The 15562-nt window shown below is 37.1% G+C and overlaps 1 long non-coding RNA gene across 1 annotated transcript in view; it reads right to left on the bottom strand.

Moving 5' to 3' along the window:
• The window catches only part of LOC112650750 (uncharacterized), a 103555-nt gene that overhangs the window by 25701 nt on the left and 62292 nt on the right, over window positions 1–15562 (bottom strand). The window contains exon 3 of the long non-coding RNA XR_007407198.1: window positions 935–1038. This is a non-coding gene — a long non-coding RNA (uncharacterized LOC112650750). The remainder of the gene's footprint in view (window positions 1–934; window positions 1039–15562) is intronic.

Below are 15562 nucleotides of genomic sequence, written 5' to 3' on the forward strand. Positions count from 1 at the left end.
TATGGCTAGCACAGCACCTGGCATGGTAGGCAAGCAAGAATTTAATACATATTTAATACTAGAATTTAATACTAGATATATTAAAATGACCTGAGACTTACACATTTATCATTGAACTGTTTTTTAAAAATATTTATTCATATATTTGAGAGGGAGAACATGTGAGGGGGGGAGGGGCAGAGAGGGAGACAGAGTCTTAAGCAGACTCCATGCTGAGTGCAGAGCCCAACTTGGGGCTCTACATGGGGCTCAATCTCATGACCCTGAGAACATGACCTGAGCCAAAATTAAGAGTTGGATGCTTGACCAATTGTGCCATCAGGTGCCTCCATCATTAAACTGTTTTACCAAGTATTTCTAATTTACTCATTATTTCCTTTTCTCTATGTTTCAATTTATGCTTTATTTCTAATTTTAATTAATATGTGTGACATTTTAAAATAAATTCTGTTTTTTTCTTTCTAGAATTATTTTGCCTTTTCCTCACCATGAAAAGGTGACTTCTAAACATATTTAGAATTTTCTTTTAAAAAGCTCTGCTGAAGTTTTACTATGTGGTTTTCAAAGGTAACCTGTCTATAGACGTTCCAGATAAGTTCAGCTATTACTATATATATTTCTAAGATTAATTTATTGGATGAATATTTAAAAAGCCCTTACCACATGTCAAGCACAATGTCAGGTGTTGAGTATACATTGGCAAATAAGCAACATGGTCCTGCTTGTACACAGCTTATATTATTATTGGGATGCAGGCATTGGATAAGCAAAGAAACACATGCATTGATGGAGGAAGTATGTATATGTATATGCAATGCAAAATATTAAGTTCTGCGAAAGAAATAAGTAGGGTGTTAAGTGGGAATAATGAGATAGTGAGTGTGGGGACTTATTTAATGTCCAGTCCAGGCTTCTCTGGGGAAACAGTACTTACAACAAAACAGAAGTGTAAGTGAAGTCCTCTATGAAAGACGAATGCTCTGACACAGAGGGAACAGCAAGTGCAAAGCCCCCAGGGCAACTTGGGTGATCTGGAACCTGGAAAAAAAACATGAGATGTCTGAAGGATGGTGAGCAGGGAGGAAGGCTATTCAAGACAAGTCTGGAACCATAGGTATGGGTTAGGTTCAAGGTGGACCTTGCCAGCCTCAGTAAAAGAGTTTGAATTTTCTTGTAACTGCAATAGGAAATTACAGCAGAGTTAATTAAGCAGGGGAGCCACATGACCACATTTATATTTTTTAAGAAATCACTCCCCTTGTAGTGGAGAGAATAAAATTTAGAAAAGGAATAGAAGCATTGAAGAGAGGAATTAGATGAATATTTCAGTTGTTCAGACATGTGAGGATGGACTCTGGTGTTGGCAATGAAGAGGAGAGATGTAAGCAGGTTGAGGTATATTTTAAAGGTTAAATCAACAATAATTGCTGATGGGCTACACGGGGGAAAATGAGGCAAGGTGGAATTAGGGAGAAAGGGAGTCAAGTTTTGTCTTTAACATTTAGGCCATGATTTACTACTAGTAGAAAGCCTTGAGAGACAAACAAGTCGGGAGTGGAAAAGGCCACAAGGGTTTAGTTAGGAGATGCTAAGCTCAAGATGCCTCTGAGACATGTGAGTGGAGATTTCAAGGAGGTAGTTGATTAATTCATATAACATTTAAACCACATAGGAGGCTCACAATGATATTAACTTTATGAGCATTTCCACTTTATTATTATTTTCTTAGCTATCAGTGACCACTTTTACTGTCATGTAGAGATAACCTCTAAATTTACCTCTCTACCCTGCTGTGTCGTTCTGGTCTGAAGATATTCAGAAGACAGAACAAATTTATTTAAATTCTAAAGTAATTTCATATTTGAACTGGAGTAAAATTATCATATATATTTAACCCCAAGACACGTCTGTGAGCAAAGTATGAATAAAAGAAGTTGGCCTTGGAATGCAAGACGATATGTGCATTTATTCTCACTTTATTATTGAATAATCCTAATGTCTCTTCTTGCTGTTTTACAGACTAAATTGACTGCAAATTTGCAATGACAGCTGTTTAACATAGGAGACAATAAATCAGCAACTGAGCTCAAAAAACATTTCTTGAGCATAATCTTGATGGTTAATAATAATAATAGTAATAGGTAATTTCTACTAAGGGGTTACCAAGGTATAGACACCAGTGTTTTTTCACATAATTTTTAGTTTGAATCTCATAAAAAGTCTAAGAGGAAAGTACTATTACAATCCCTATTGTACAAGTGAAACAGGCTGTGGAGCAATTAAATAACTGCTTAAATCACAGGGAGTAGCAGAGAGGACTCAAGTGTGGTTCACCTGATACCAAAATTTCTGCTATTAACCACTAAGTTAGGTTGCCTAAAAACTATGAAGCATATGAAGGCATATAGTACATTTAAATTGTTTATAATCCAGTCAAAGGAGAAGAACATGAGGGAAGGGATGAAATTCATTGAGTGACTACTCCTGCCCTGTCACGTCTAAGACACAGAAAAAGCCCTTCCTTCTAATGAAACCACCCTCCTTCTCCCCTTTGCTCCACATACAAGCATATAAATAGGGAGCTGGATTGAGTGGCCTCTAGAATGCTATGGAGGTCATAGTTTACAGAGATGGGGTTAGAACCCCAGATGAGACTGGTTTCTAATCTCAGACTGGACATGGAGGGAAGAACCAAGGCAGACATTCCAGACTCTTAGGTAGCAAGGAATTGATGGCTATGAAACATAGGGAAATGGAGCTTTCCATGTGCTCAAGCCTCACCCATTTAGAGTCTTTGTTGGAATTTTGGACTAAATTCTTAATATGTTAGGATGTTAATATGTATTATTTTACCTCACCTTCCTCCTTCCTTTTTACCTCACTTTCCTTCCACATATCTTCCTCAGAGACTTTAATATCATCCTTAATAGAACCCCACTCCATTATCTCTAACACTTTCAGTGTGTTAGGACTTTGAATATAGTTTATCCTTTGCTTCACAGAGCTTATTTGGTTTGGTAATATAATTTTGCTTACCGAGAGGCTCATAATTTGGGACTTTAATAAGCCAGAATTTATGTTTGCCAACTCTGCAAGATTCTTATATGTTCACTAACTACCTTCCTCCAAATGAATTCTATGCACTAGGGGCAGTTGTAGTTATTCTGCAGAATTAGGAGACTAGCCTATGGTTTGAATCCTGGTATACTGTGTACTAAGTGCATAATCTTGAGCAAGTTATTCAACTTTTATTTTTTTTCCACCCAATTTTTTGTGCCTCAGTTACCATAGATATGAAATGAAAGTGATAATAAGATAAAATCATGGTAGGGTTTGGATGATGTATACACTGGAGTGCTTATACCAGAAAATACTGACACATAGAAAATACCCAACGTCCTAGATCATACATCCTATCTCACTTTGCACAAAGCCTTTTACCTGTAATTACTAACCTACTAGAGATTCCCTTAATTAATTCCTTGTCTCTAGTTCCTCAGTGTTCTCTATGTCACTGAAATATTCAACACAATCCAAGAAAAGAATACCTATTGTTTCACTGTACTGTCTTTTTATCTCATTTTGATCTCTCTCATTTTGATCCACATTTGTATACATTTCTTTATATTGTATAAAGATTATCCACCTATATTTCCCAGGGTTTCTATGTGATTCCAGCCCTGCATGGCCAACAGCATTTTCAATGTTCCTATTTCTTTTTATCCTCATAAACACCTTTCAAAATATGTTTTATTATCTCCATTTTACAAGGAAAGCTAATACATACCCAAGGCTGTATATTAAAAAGAATCATCACCAGGATACAAATCAAAACAATGCTCTTCCCCAAGTTACTCAGAAAAAAATGAATGAGAAATATTAGTTATGTATTAAATTTTTGTTTAAAGATTTTATTTATTTATTCATGAGAGACACAGAGACTCAGACAGAGGAAGAAGCAGGATTCTCACAGGGAGCCCGATGTGGAACTTGATTCCCAGACCTGGGATTACGCCCTAAACCGAAGGCAGATGCTCAACAGCTGAACTACCCAGTCGTCCCTACTTATGTGTTAATTTAAGAGGTGCTTGCCTTGAGTGCAAAAGTGATCCCTAATAAGGAAGTTCAGTAAAGGTACAATTGTATATGAAAGGCTTTAATGGGAAAGTGAGGCCTGAGTTTGTCCTTAGGGAGAAGTTTGATTAGAAGGCATCATAAAGGCAAGTTACCTGATCAAGTACATGGAGCCTGAAATAAAAAGTGGCAAATGCAGAGCACCTATGAAGAATATTTATTGAGCAAAAGTTGACTATTGGGAAACAGGAATTAGGGTTGGATCAAAAAATGGGCCAGTATGCAGAGGGCTATAAAAACTAAGTGAAGAATTCTGAAATCAGTAAAACACAACTTTTTCTTTTTGATGCTTTTTAACATTCCCCTGCTACTGGTATAATGCTTATTCTGCTTGACTTCATTACACGTCTCATGTATCCTTCAAATTTCAGCTGAAATATTTTCTACCCTAAGACAGCTTCTTTAGAGAAAGTAAAGCATCCTCCTCCCATAGATCTTAGTCAGAAAAATGTAGCACTTCTTCCATTAAATCCAATGATTTTTCACCTATTTATGTCCCTCACTAAATATGGAAGCCCTGGAAAGACAGGAAATGTATTACATGTGGTTTTGAATCCCCAGCATTCATCTCAATGCCCAGCACACAGCAGGCACTTAATAGATGGTTGTTGCTTAAACAAATTAATAAATGAATGGTTCTGAAGAAGAGGAATAACAATGAAAGTGATGTCTAATAAAAAAAAAAAACATGCAGAATGGGCTGAAATAGGAGACTCTAAGAGGCAAATTATTTATGTTACAAAATGCATTAAAGTATGATTTGGACAATATACATGAAGTGCCTTATATGACATGCTTTCGCTGAATTGCTATAATCATACAAGAATTTAATCCTATTACCCTGATTCTCTAATGTTAGCCTATCAAAATCAATAATATGAAAAAATTACTGCATTTTAAATAGATTTGACAAATGAGGCAAATGTGATTTCATGTGAATCAAAAGTTATGAGGCAAAAATCCTTCAGCATTTTTTCTAATGAGGCTCATATTCATATGATTCAACAGAACATTTTAGAAAATGACTGTTTAAACTATTCATAACTTTTGGATTTCTTTTTGGTAGGCACTGTCTAGAGCAATAATTTTCATTTATCGTGGAAAAGTCCGTTGTATTTGCAACCTATAAATAAAAAAATTATAGCATTACAAGACTACAGTTTCTTGTATCCGTTCCTTTTATTCTTTCTTGCTAAACCTATAACGTACCAAGACAATATAGCATTCTTTGGGGAGGAAAAAGAAAAAATAAATTTCCATGGCCTTATTTCTAACTGCGGCCTTAAGCAATGGAAGATTTTGAATGTGCCAAACAATTAAAATTCTTCGTTACAGCAAATGAATTGGCCTAAATGAAATTTTATCTATCATACCTGGTGAAATCATTGCATCTCCCTTCCTGAAGAATGATCCAGTTATTAAGAATAGATTGAGTGTAGATTCAAGTTCAATTATACGTTAATATTAAAATATATTTCCTTTTAAAAATGTGTACATTTATTAAATCATTTTTATAGGGGAAAAAAGGATAATTTAATTGATTTCCACCATTGCTCAATGAATACCACCAGCTGCAGGCAAAATCCATTAGAAGAACATCTCTACCAGAATGAAACACAAATACGATGAACACTTATATGCAACATTTGGAAATTCAGGCTTCAGGCTGATGAAAGTGATTCAAATGACTTTCTCTCATTAAATGCTGAGAGCAAAACAGAGTTGATATGCCACTCTAAATGAGCAACTGTTTCAACTGCTATTAAGGGTAGTACAGTGTTTTAAACATTTCTTTTTTTATAAATGAATTACGCTAATAGTCAATGGCATCATTCAACTATGAATGCATAGATTAATATGTATATAACATGTACTCCAAAACTGAAGACAAATAAGGAGAAGTTATGTTGCTAAAAATAGAACTGATGAATGCTATAAGATATTTTTGCTCATTGTATCGCTCCCAAGGAGTAAGTAAATCTAAATTTATTTTTGTTGTATCAAATGGTATAATATTTAAGAAAAACATTTTTTAAATTGCATATTTATTGCATTGGTGGAAGTTCCTCACTTCTTAAGGAATAACACTATAATTCACTTTCCATTTTGAACATTTCATCAAAAAATCCTCTAATATTTTAGGTCATTTCAATAATATTTAACAGAATTAGTCTGGAGAAGAAAGATGGATGAAAATTGGTCAGCTCATATATAAAGAGTGGTCATTGAATGACTCAATGCCAGAGATGGTTTATAGCATGAGTTTTTAAAATAATCTATTTTCTTTTTTAAAAAAATAATTTATTTGAGAGAGTGAGAGCATATGTGTGGATGCGGAGAGAATCTTTAAGGAGACTCCCCTCTCCGTACGGAGCCCAATTCGGGGCTTCATCTCAAACCCATGAGATCATGACCTGAGCCCAAACCAAGAAAATGTAAAACAATGATTTCCTTTATGGTCATACTATGACAGTTCTCTGTTTATTTATTTCTCACATATTACAAGCTATAGAAGTTTTCATGTTTGTTTGTTTTTTTATATCTCTCTCCTTCACTTCACAGAAGCTACCTGTGGTCCATGCCTGCATTCTTTGTTGAGTCTCCCCGGTTAGAGCAAAGTACCTGGCACAGAGTAGTCACTTAATCAACAATATTTATGAATGAGTTATTGAAAATGGGTTTTCCTAAGAAGTACTGTAACAAGAGCTCTCATGGAGCTCACAGCCAAGGGGAAAAACAAAAAGTAAACAGCTGTGATAAGGTGTGATAAATGCGAGATACCAGGTAATAAATTAAGAAATTTACATTTATTATCTTATATCATCCATGTCACTCTCCAATGACTCATGCATTACCATTATTCCCATTGGAAGATGAGGAAACATTTCCAAAGAAGATGAGTAACTTGCCTAATTTCACATAGCTAGCAAGTAGACAAGTTGAGACTTGAGCCTGTATCTGCCTCATACTTCCCTATTCTATGTTTTATGGAAGCTCGGAGTATTCACTCACTGATTAATTCAATTAATATGTATACGAACGCTTATTTTATACCATATGCTGTTCTAGGCACTGGTATATTCCAGTAAACAAAGGAGAAAAAGCCTCTTCCTTCACTGAGCTGACAATCAAAGTTGCAAAGACGAACAACAAAAACAAATCAATAGGATATATAATAAAATCTCTGAGTCATCATTTGGGGAAGAAAATTGACAGAGAAAGGGGACAGAAATAGTCAGTGGGTTGCTATTTAAAATTGAGTGGTCAAGGAAGACCACTCTGAGAGCTGGACAAATTGCATTTGGGGGCACGCTAGAGAAAGGCAGACCTTCTCCAGGTGTATGCAGCCCTTCCTGGGCACCGGCAAGGCTCACTGTTTCCATGGCAATCACCTCAGTCCTCATTTTCTCACATTTGGCTCACTGCAAGAGTTTTCTGATTTGTCTGTCTACGTCTCCTGCCCTCTGCTACCACATTACTCTAGCCTCACACACCAAACAGAGACTGGAGTTCAGCCTCCATTTTGATCTTACCCAGGCAGCTGTACATAGGGGTCAACTCATGCAGTGGCCTCTTTGAGGAAGGGATCAAAGGCCTAAATAAAATGAGGGACCAAGCTATGAGGACATGTGACGGGAAGAGCAATTTAAAAAAAAATCCTCCAGAACTAACTCATGTTTGGCATGTTGCAGGTAGATAAAGACCAGCGTGGGAGTAAGCATGAGGAAAGTGCTAGGAAAAGGGATTGAGACATTGCCTTTGTAAGCCTGATAAGGGCTTTGTAAGCCTGTAATGTCATTAGAGTAGGAAGGAAAAATATTTCATTTAAAGAGGTGAGATATGGCCTAAAGACACAAGAATGAGTCGGTGTTATCCCATGGCTAGAGTCTCCATGTAGAAGGAACCCACGAGGCTGGAGGGCATGATCAGAAATAAAAATAGTTAGGCTACTTAACGCCTGCTATGGAAAATATGTCATACAAACTAGTAGCACCAGCAGCACCGGAGAGGTTGTTAGCAATGTCAAATCTCTGGCTTTTTTCTAGATCTACTAAGTCATCATCTGCATTTTAAATAAGATTAGGTAAATCGTAAGCCTGACAAGGGATGATATATTAGAGGGAATAAATAGTAAGTGGTCTGGTGTTGCTAGATTCCAGGGATTAGGCAAAAATGAGTATAGAGCCTCAAGGAGTTGGACAGTTAGATTGGATCCATTGGGAAGGGCTGTGAGTACTGTGATTAAGAGTCTGGAACATTCTGACAAAGGAAAACATTTCCAGATCACCACAGCATAATAACTGCCTCGCAGTGACTGGGTGCCACCATCTGTGAAACTCAATACTAAAAAAAAAAAAAAAAAAAAAAAAAACAAAAAGTAAAGATATTTCTTATATTATTTCCAAAAAAAAAAAAAAAAAATCAAGTGAATTAAAAATATGGATAGAAATATGGATTGCTTTTATTTCTCTTTAAAGATGGCCATTTTATTGTCTATTTCAATAAAAACTGTTATATATGGTTATTCACCCCATGTTAGTTTATATCCATTCCTCAGAAGCCCTGAAATATGCTGAACAAAATGAGAAACAAAATAGCCCTTGTAGATGTACATCAGTGAGTTGTTTATTCTTTTCATTTCTCATGTTCCAGAGGGCAGGTGGAATTGCAAATGTGTTCTTTCTAGGAATGTAAATGTGATCAATTACAGGGCTTTCCCCCTCTTTTTTTGGCACACAGGCTGTTCCACTTTCTCTCGCTTTTTACTAAAAATGATAAATAGGGATATTCAGAATTCACCACAAGGAGAAGGGGTCAAAATAACAGAGAAATTGACAAATCAAAAAAAAAAAAAAAGGCTTGAATATTAATTTTATCAAAATGTTTTACAAGATGATTTTTAGTTTTCCTTGTTTCTTTTCATCTTTTTTCTTTTATTGTTATTTCAGTGAGTTTAGGCCTTAAGAAGCATCAGGATAGACAGACAGGCCCAGCAGATACCCAAGGGCCTGGGGAGCTGCCCAGAGGGAAGGGATGAAATGAAGGGCACTGTATGCAATAGAAAATAAAAACAGTTCAGTCAGAACCTGTAGACTTCAGAGAGTGCTGACATCAAGAACTTGCAGAAATTCTTGTATGTGCTGGGACAGAAGTTCACTAGAGGAAAAGAGTCAAAGGTAGAGAGGTAATCAGGAGCTAGACCAGGAAAGGTCTTTTTTTTTTTTTTTTTTTAAGATTTTTATTTATTTATTCATGAGAGACACAGAGAGATTGAGAGAGAGGCAGAGACACAGGCAGAGGGAGAAGCAGGCTCCATGCAGGGGGCCTGACGTGGGGACTCAATCCTGGGACTCCAGGATCATGCCCTGGACCAAAGGCAGGCGCTCAACCCCTGAGCCACCCAGGGATCCCCAGGAAAGGTCTTACACACATGATGAAGAGTTGGTCCTCATCTCGACCTCTGAGAGGTATGTATGATGAACCCTCATCTGCAATAGCTTCGTAGATGACTATACTGCTTCCATTGTCGCCCTATTCAAAGGCCCCAACTCTAATCCATTCTTCACAGGGTAGATAAAGGGTAAATCTTGTCACTCTCCTGCTAAGAGTCCTTCAAAGACTTCCCAGTGGATTACAAAGGAAGTTCAAATTCTTTACTACTTGGCCCCCAAAAATCTACACACAGGGCCTACCGCTCTCCTTCTTGCTTATACAGTGGACTCTGATTCCTCCAATGTGTCAAGTTGTTTCCTAGTTCAGAGCATATTTGCACCAAAAATTTTCTCTGCTGAAACATCTTTCTATCCTCTATTCCACCCCAAGATATCTAGCTCCTCTTCATTCTTTGAGTCTCTGCCAACATAACATCTCAAGAGAGACCTTTCCTGATTCTTCCTTCTAAAGTAACCATTGTCTAAAGTTTCCTCCTATAATAGTACCTTATCTGTTCCCTTTGTATGTTTCAACATAATTCAAACTTTTTATCTGCTTACTGTCTCCCTGTGTTAGTTTTCTAACGCTGCAGAACAAATTTGGCTAAAAACAACATACATTTGTTATCTCACAGTTTCTGTGGGTTAGGAGTCTAGGCAGGCTCAGCTCCATCCTCTGCTACAATTAAGGATGTCAGCTGGAACTGGGGTCACATCTGGAGGCTTGACTCAGCTTCACTTCTGAGGTCACTTAGTCTATTGGCAGAATTCATATCCTTGTGACCGTAAGGCTGAAGGTCTCAACTTCTTGCTGTCACCTAGAGACTGCTTCTTGCCATATGAGCTTCCTAACATAGCCTCTCACTTCTTCAAATCCAGCAAAGGAGGAAGTATCTAGAATAAATCTGCCAGCAAGATGGAGTTTTATACAACATGATCATGGGAATATCATCCTATCACCTTTCCAAATTCGATTGCCTAGAAGCAAATCACAGGTCCTACTTACACTTGAGTGGAGGTGATTATACAAGGATGTGAACACCAGGAGGTAGGAATAATGGGGGCCATCCTGAAGTCCTCCATAGTCTGCCCTTTGGCCCCAATGATTTACATCACTTCCACATGCAAAATACATTCATCCCCCTCCCAAGACTCCTACTATAGCATCCTCTTATGGCATCCTAACGACATCAGATCAAAGGTCAACATCTCCTCATCCAAGTCAGGTGCAAGTGATGATGACAATCCTGGGTGTAATTAGTTAAGTACAGCGTTTTTTTTTTTTTTTCTCCATCTGTAGATCTGTGAAACTAAAGAGCAAGTTATATACCTCTACTTCTCTCCAATTAGAATCTTGGTTCTGTGAATGTGGAGACTAAGCCAATCTTGTTCTCTGCTTTATCTTCGAATAAGCACCATACCTAACTCACTGTAGATAGTTAATAAATTCAGCACTATTTAAATAAACAGTGCTGAATAATGAATGTATAATTGAAATCTCAGCAAGAAGACAGATCCTAGTCCTGAGGTCTGATAAGAACCCAGAACCAAAGAATGAAGCTTGAATCTGAGGGCAAATAATTAGAACTAGAACTAGAGGGAGGGAAAAAGAGAAAGAAAAATAGACAGATAGCAGGATTGGAATATGTGATCAGAACAAGACAGGTAACAAAGAGGATGCCACTGAACCAAGTTCTTACGTTATCTCATTAACCCATTTAAAAAACATTTATGTGGATCTATTACAATGCTAAAAATTGTGGTATCAGGGATACAACAGTAAATAAAATGCAGTTCCTGCCTTGAAAAAATTTACAGTATGCTGGGAGAGACTCAACATAAGATGATAAGTGCTAAAATGAATAAACAGAAGGTTAATGAAAATACATGGGAAAAATAACTACTTTTGCATGAAGGGATATCAGGGAATCATTGGAGAAGAAAATGACCTCTAAATGTAGTCTTGAAGATTACATAAGAGTTATATAACCGTTAACAACTGCTCTCTGGATTATGCTGGAAAGGGGAAGAAAAGATGATGTTCCAGGAAGAGAAGAAAAATGCATGTTAAAATCCCGGCAGCGAAAGAGAGCATGGCACATTCAGGAAACTAAAAGAAGGGTTAGAGTATAGTTAGATGAGGAAAAATGCCAAAAAAGTAAGGCTGGGCATTTGATAACAGGGGACTGGATCATGACATGAAATTTGTACTTTATTTTGAGCACAGTGGAAAGCCACATAAAAGTTTCAAATAAGCAGATTAAAAAAATAAAATTTATGCTTTAGAAAGATCACTCTGACTTTAGTGTGGAAAAATCAACTGGAATGGGAAAGGTGTAAAGACAGCCTAGCTGGGAGAAGCTGTTGCTGGAACCTAAGTATGACATGGAGGCTGGAAAGGTAGAAGCAAAGAGCACAGAGGAGAGAGGTGAGCAACTCTGGGGGAGTAAATGGATAGGAAGAGTTAGGAATTACTTGCATGCTAAGGAGGGAGGGGGGTGAAACAGAGAGGAGATGTGGATAAGTTCCAGGTATCTGTCTTGGAAAAGTGGGTGGATGGTAACACCATTTGCTAAGGTAGCAAATAAAGCAAGAGAAGAGGTTGGGGGCTGCATTGGATGGAGGTGAGCCAACATGGAATATTTTAGTTTTGAATGTCTCTGGGAATTCCAGGCAGAGAGGACTTGAAGGCAGTTGGATGTACCTGGCTCTAGAGAGCATGAAAAAGATTTGATCCAAGCTTTCTGTTTTCCCCCCAGGTGAGGGAAAAGATTGGCCACAGAGTCTAAGGACTAATAAATGACTGGTAATGGAAAAGTGAGAGATGAATGCCGCCTGCCGCATAACACAAGGGGCCTCAGAGACAAGAAATCTAGCAAATAAGTTACCTAAATACTTCTCCCAGCTTTTCTCATCTAGTTTTCCATGTTATAGCATGTAGAACATCAGTTAAGGCTTCTTTCTAGTTAGACATGGACAATTGTGTTTATCTCTGCTCCCAATGGAAATAATATTAAAATGTAAATGCTTTTTTTTTTTTAAAAAAAAGTATAAATCCTAAAAACAAAGAGTAAATGAACAGAGATGAGAGTAAGTGAAAAATGTCAATAAGTGTTAATATGCGGAAGGCAAATAGTGGGGTGGCAACTAAACTAGAAGGTAAAAGGAAGTTGAAACCTAAGAACTCACAGTCTGAGCCAATGCTTAAAAGTGAGCTTTTTCCTCATGGATCACTGAAGATTTGGAACTTGAGACGCTAGGCATATTGACTAGCTATAGTGAGTTCGGAGCTGGAAATTAGTCGAAAAATCTGTATATAGAGTAATCAGACATCCTTCTTCCTATTTCCCCATCCTCATCTTACAAAGCAAGGTTAAAGGCTCTTTCTAAGTGCTCAGGAAAACCAGATGTTTAGTCTCTGAGAAACTGATCCTTAGGGACTCTAGACTGAAGGGACTGAGAACAATAGAATATGATAGTCCTAAAGTGAAAAAGGAGGATTAAGTGCAAACACACAATTTCTGAACAGTAATTTTTTTTATAAAATTTTAAGCATTATTTCATCTTAAAGTAACATAGACGTAATAACTCAATAAAAATTTAAATTTAGTAAAAAAGCTATTAAATAATTCAGGAAATCTTTCTCTGTAATGTGTGTAGGGTTTTTTTGTTTTGTTTTGTTTTGTTTTGTTTTGTTCTTGTTTTTGTTTTTGTTTTTTTATGTAGGGAAGAAATAAGCAAAACTATTCAGGTTTTGAGACACCAATATACCTTGGGGCAAAGTTCTTCACTTTGCTAGTGACGTGAGGGAAAAAAAACAAGTCATCAAGGTTGGACTCCGCATCTCTACAACAAGACCTGCTGCCTGATTCTTTTAGGACCATCAGTGATAACAAAAAGATCAGCAGGGACTTGAGTCCCCAGAAAATTTGGATGGATCTTCTTGAATTCCTTATTCCTGCAGTAGAGGATTTTCTCAGTGAAGGGACCTGGGCCGTTCCTCAAATCTGAAGATGTTGGCTGAGAAAATTAGCAGAAGAGCAACCCAATCCTGCTCTTCCATAAAGGCTGTGATTATTCTCCCTCAGCTGATAGAGTCCCTGCTGCCGTCATCTCTCCTGGGCCCTCTACTGCAAGATATGAAAGGGCTCCTACATTGCCTAATGATTCCAAAGCCTGCCACGCCCCTATTTTCCCAACACTACCTCAGAGATTCAAAGTATGAAAAATGCCTCCTTGCCTTTACCCCACTACCTGGAACATGCGTGGCCCTACTAACCTATACAAATCTAACCGCTTCATCCCATTGCTTCTCCTCTCCTGACCCAAATCAGCAACCCTGACACAATGAAATTCTTCTCTAATATCACGAGAAAGAGTTGAACACCTGCTGTTAGCTCTGTGACCTTGAACAATTCAACCACTGTTCCTGTACCTTCCCTTTCTACCTCACAGACTTGAAAGAGAAGCAACATTTTTGGTAATGGAGAATTCTATCCAATTCCTGTCCTTGGATGAAGTCCTCTTTCCTTTTTGTATCAATACTTGTTTTTTTGTTCACCGCCCAATTATTTCTTCATCTCTCCTCTTAGAATTTTCTTTTGTTCCATTGTTTTCCTTTACCTCAATTGATCCAAGCGGCAGTTCATTTTAGTCTCTTTCTTATTTCTAATCACATGCTTCTGAAATTATATGCTCATGAAAACACATACACACAGAAGTGCTCATTCCCGGATAGCAGTTTTACTGTTACCATAGAGACATATCAGTTTCCTATCAAGTGAGGGAGATGAATCATGACTCATGAATATTTATTTCATTTCATTTTATATTTGATTATTCCATTTTTAACATCTGCGGCAAAAACGGATATTTTGTTTTCCATATCTTTTCAGTTCAACTTTTTCTTTTTAAAGATAGCAGTATATTCTCACTCAAAAAAAAATGCAATGAAACTGTCTAATGTTATTTGGGCCTTCATCTTATAAGTTAGTTTCTAAATAAGTTGATAAAGAATTAATATGTATAATGGGAGTAATATATGAGTATTGTTCTACATTTAATATTTGTTAACCAAGATGCTCACCTGCAAAATTATACATAATTATTAAGGGCTCGTCTAATTAATCACAAAGTGTGATTAATTACTTACCTAATATAATTCCTGTGATTTATGTGGATGAAGAAACTTTAGTGATATTTTCTATTACTAAATAAGAATATTTGAGTAACATTCACCAAGTCTTGGGGGATTCAGTTTTTACATTCCTTTATATTTCTGGATCACTTTTCAGTTTCCCAAGCGCTTTCACATATGTGACAGGATATGAGCAGGCAACCTGATTTATCATAGAAATAACTGTTTTGCTCATCTTTCTTTTCTGCGGTGCATTTGAAAGATAGTATGTATATATTTCTCCGCACTTCCTAAGAGTGTTTGAAGTTTGAGATTTCCTTGACTTCAAAGAAATGAAACTAGTTTTTTGTTTGATATTAATTCTAACTCTGAGTTTAATGGACCACCAAAGTCTTTATGAAAGCAAATGAAAATAGAGAGTTTGGGTGGGAAGGAGGATTCATGTGATAAAATAGAGTCCTGTGAGGGAATTCGCAGAACAAGTTACTTTGATGATCAGATGGGGCCCTGGGAATCTGATGTGAAAGAAATGCCTTGGTCCAAGAAAAAATAAGGGAATGGATTCAGCTAAGGACCACAAAAAGGGTACTATATAAGTGTAGAGGAATTTATTGATGACTGACTACCAGAAAGAATGACTTTACAGGACTCCTAGAACATCTCCAAATCTATACCCCAGAACATCCATATAACCAAAGAGGGGCCCAAGGACAAGTAGAAGAATGGTGATGAGAAAATCTCTTACCAGTACTTTGGGGGCTAAACGGAATAAGATTTAGTCTTGTGTGCTCGGATAGACACCCTAGGTTTGAATCACTGTGTTGACTATGTATTATCTCACTGAGCTTCACAAGAGTAC

The sequence above is a fragment of the Canis lupus genome, chromosome 29 (assembly GCF_003254725.2).
Source record: "Canis lupus dingo isolate Sandy chromosome 29, ASM325472v2, whole genome shotgun sequence".
In the NCBI taxonomy this organism is placed as follows: Eukaryota; Metazoa; Chordata; class Mammalia; order Carnivora; family Canidae; genus Canis; species Canis lupus.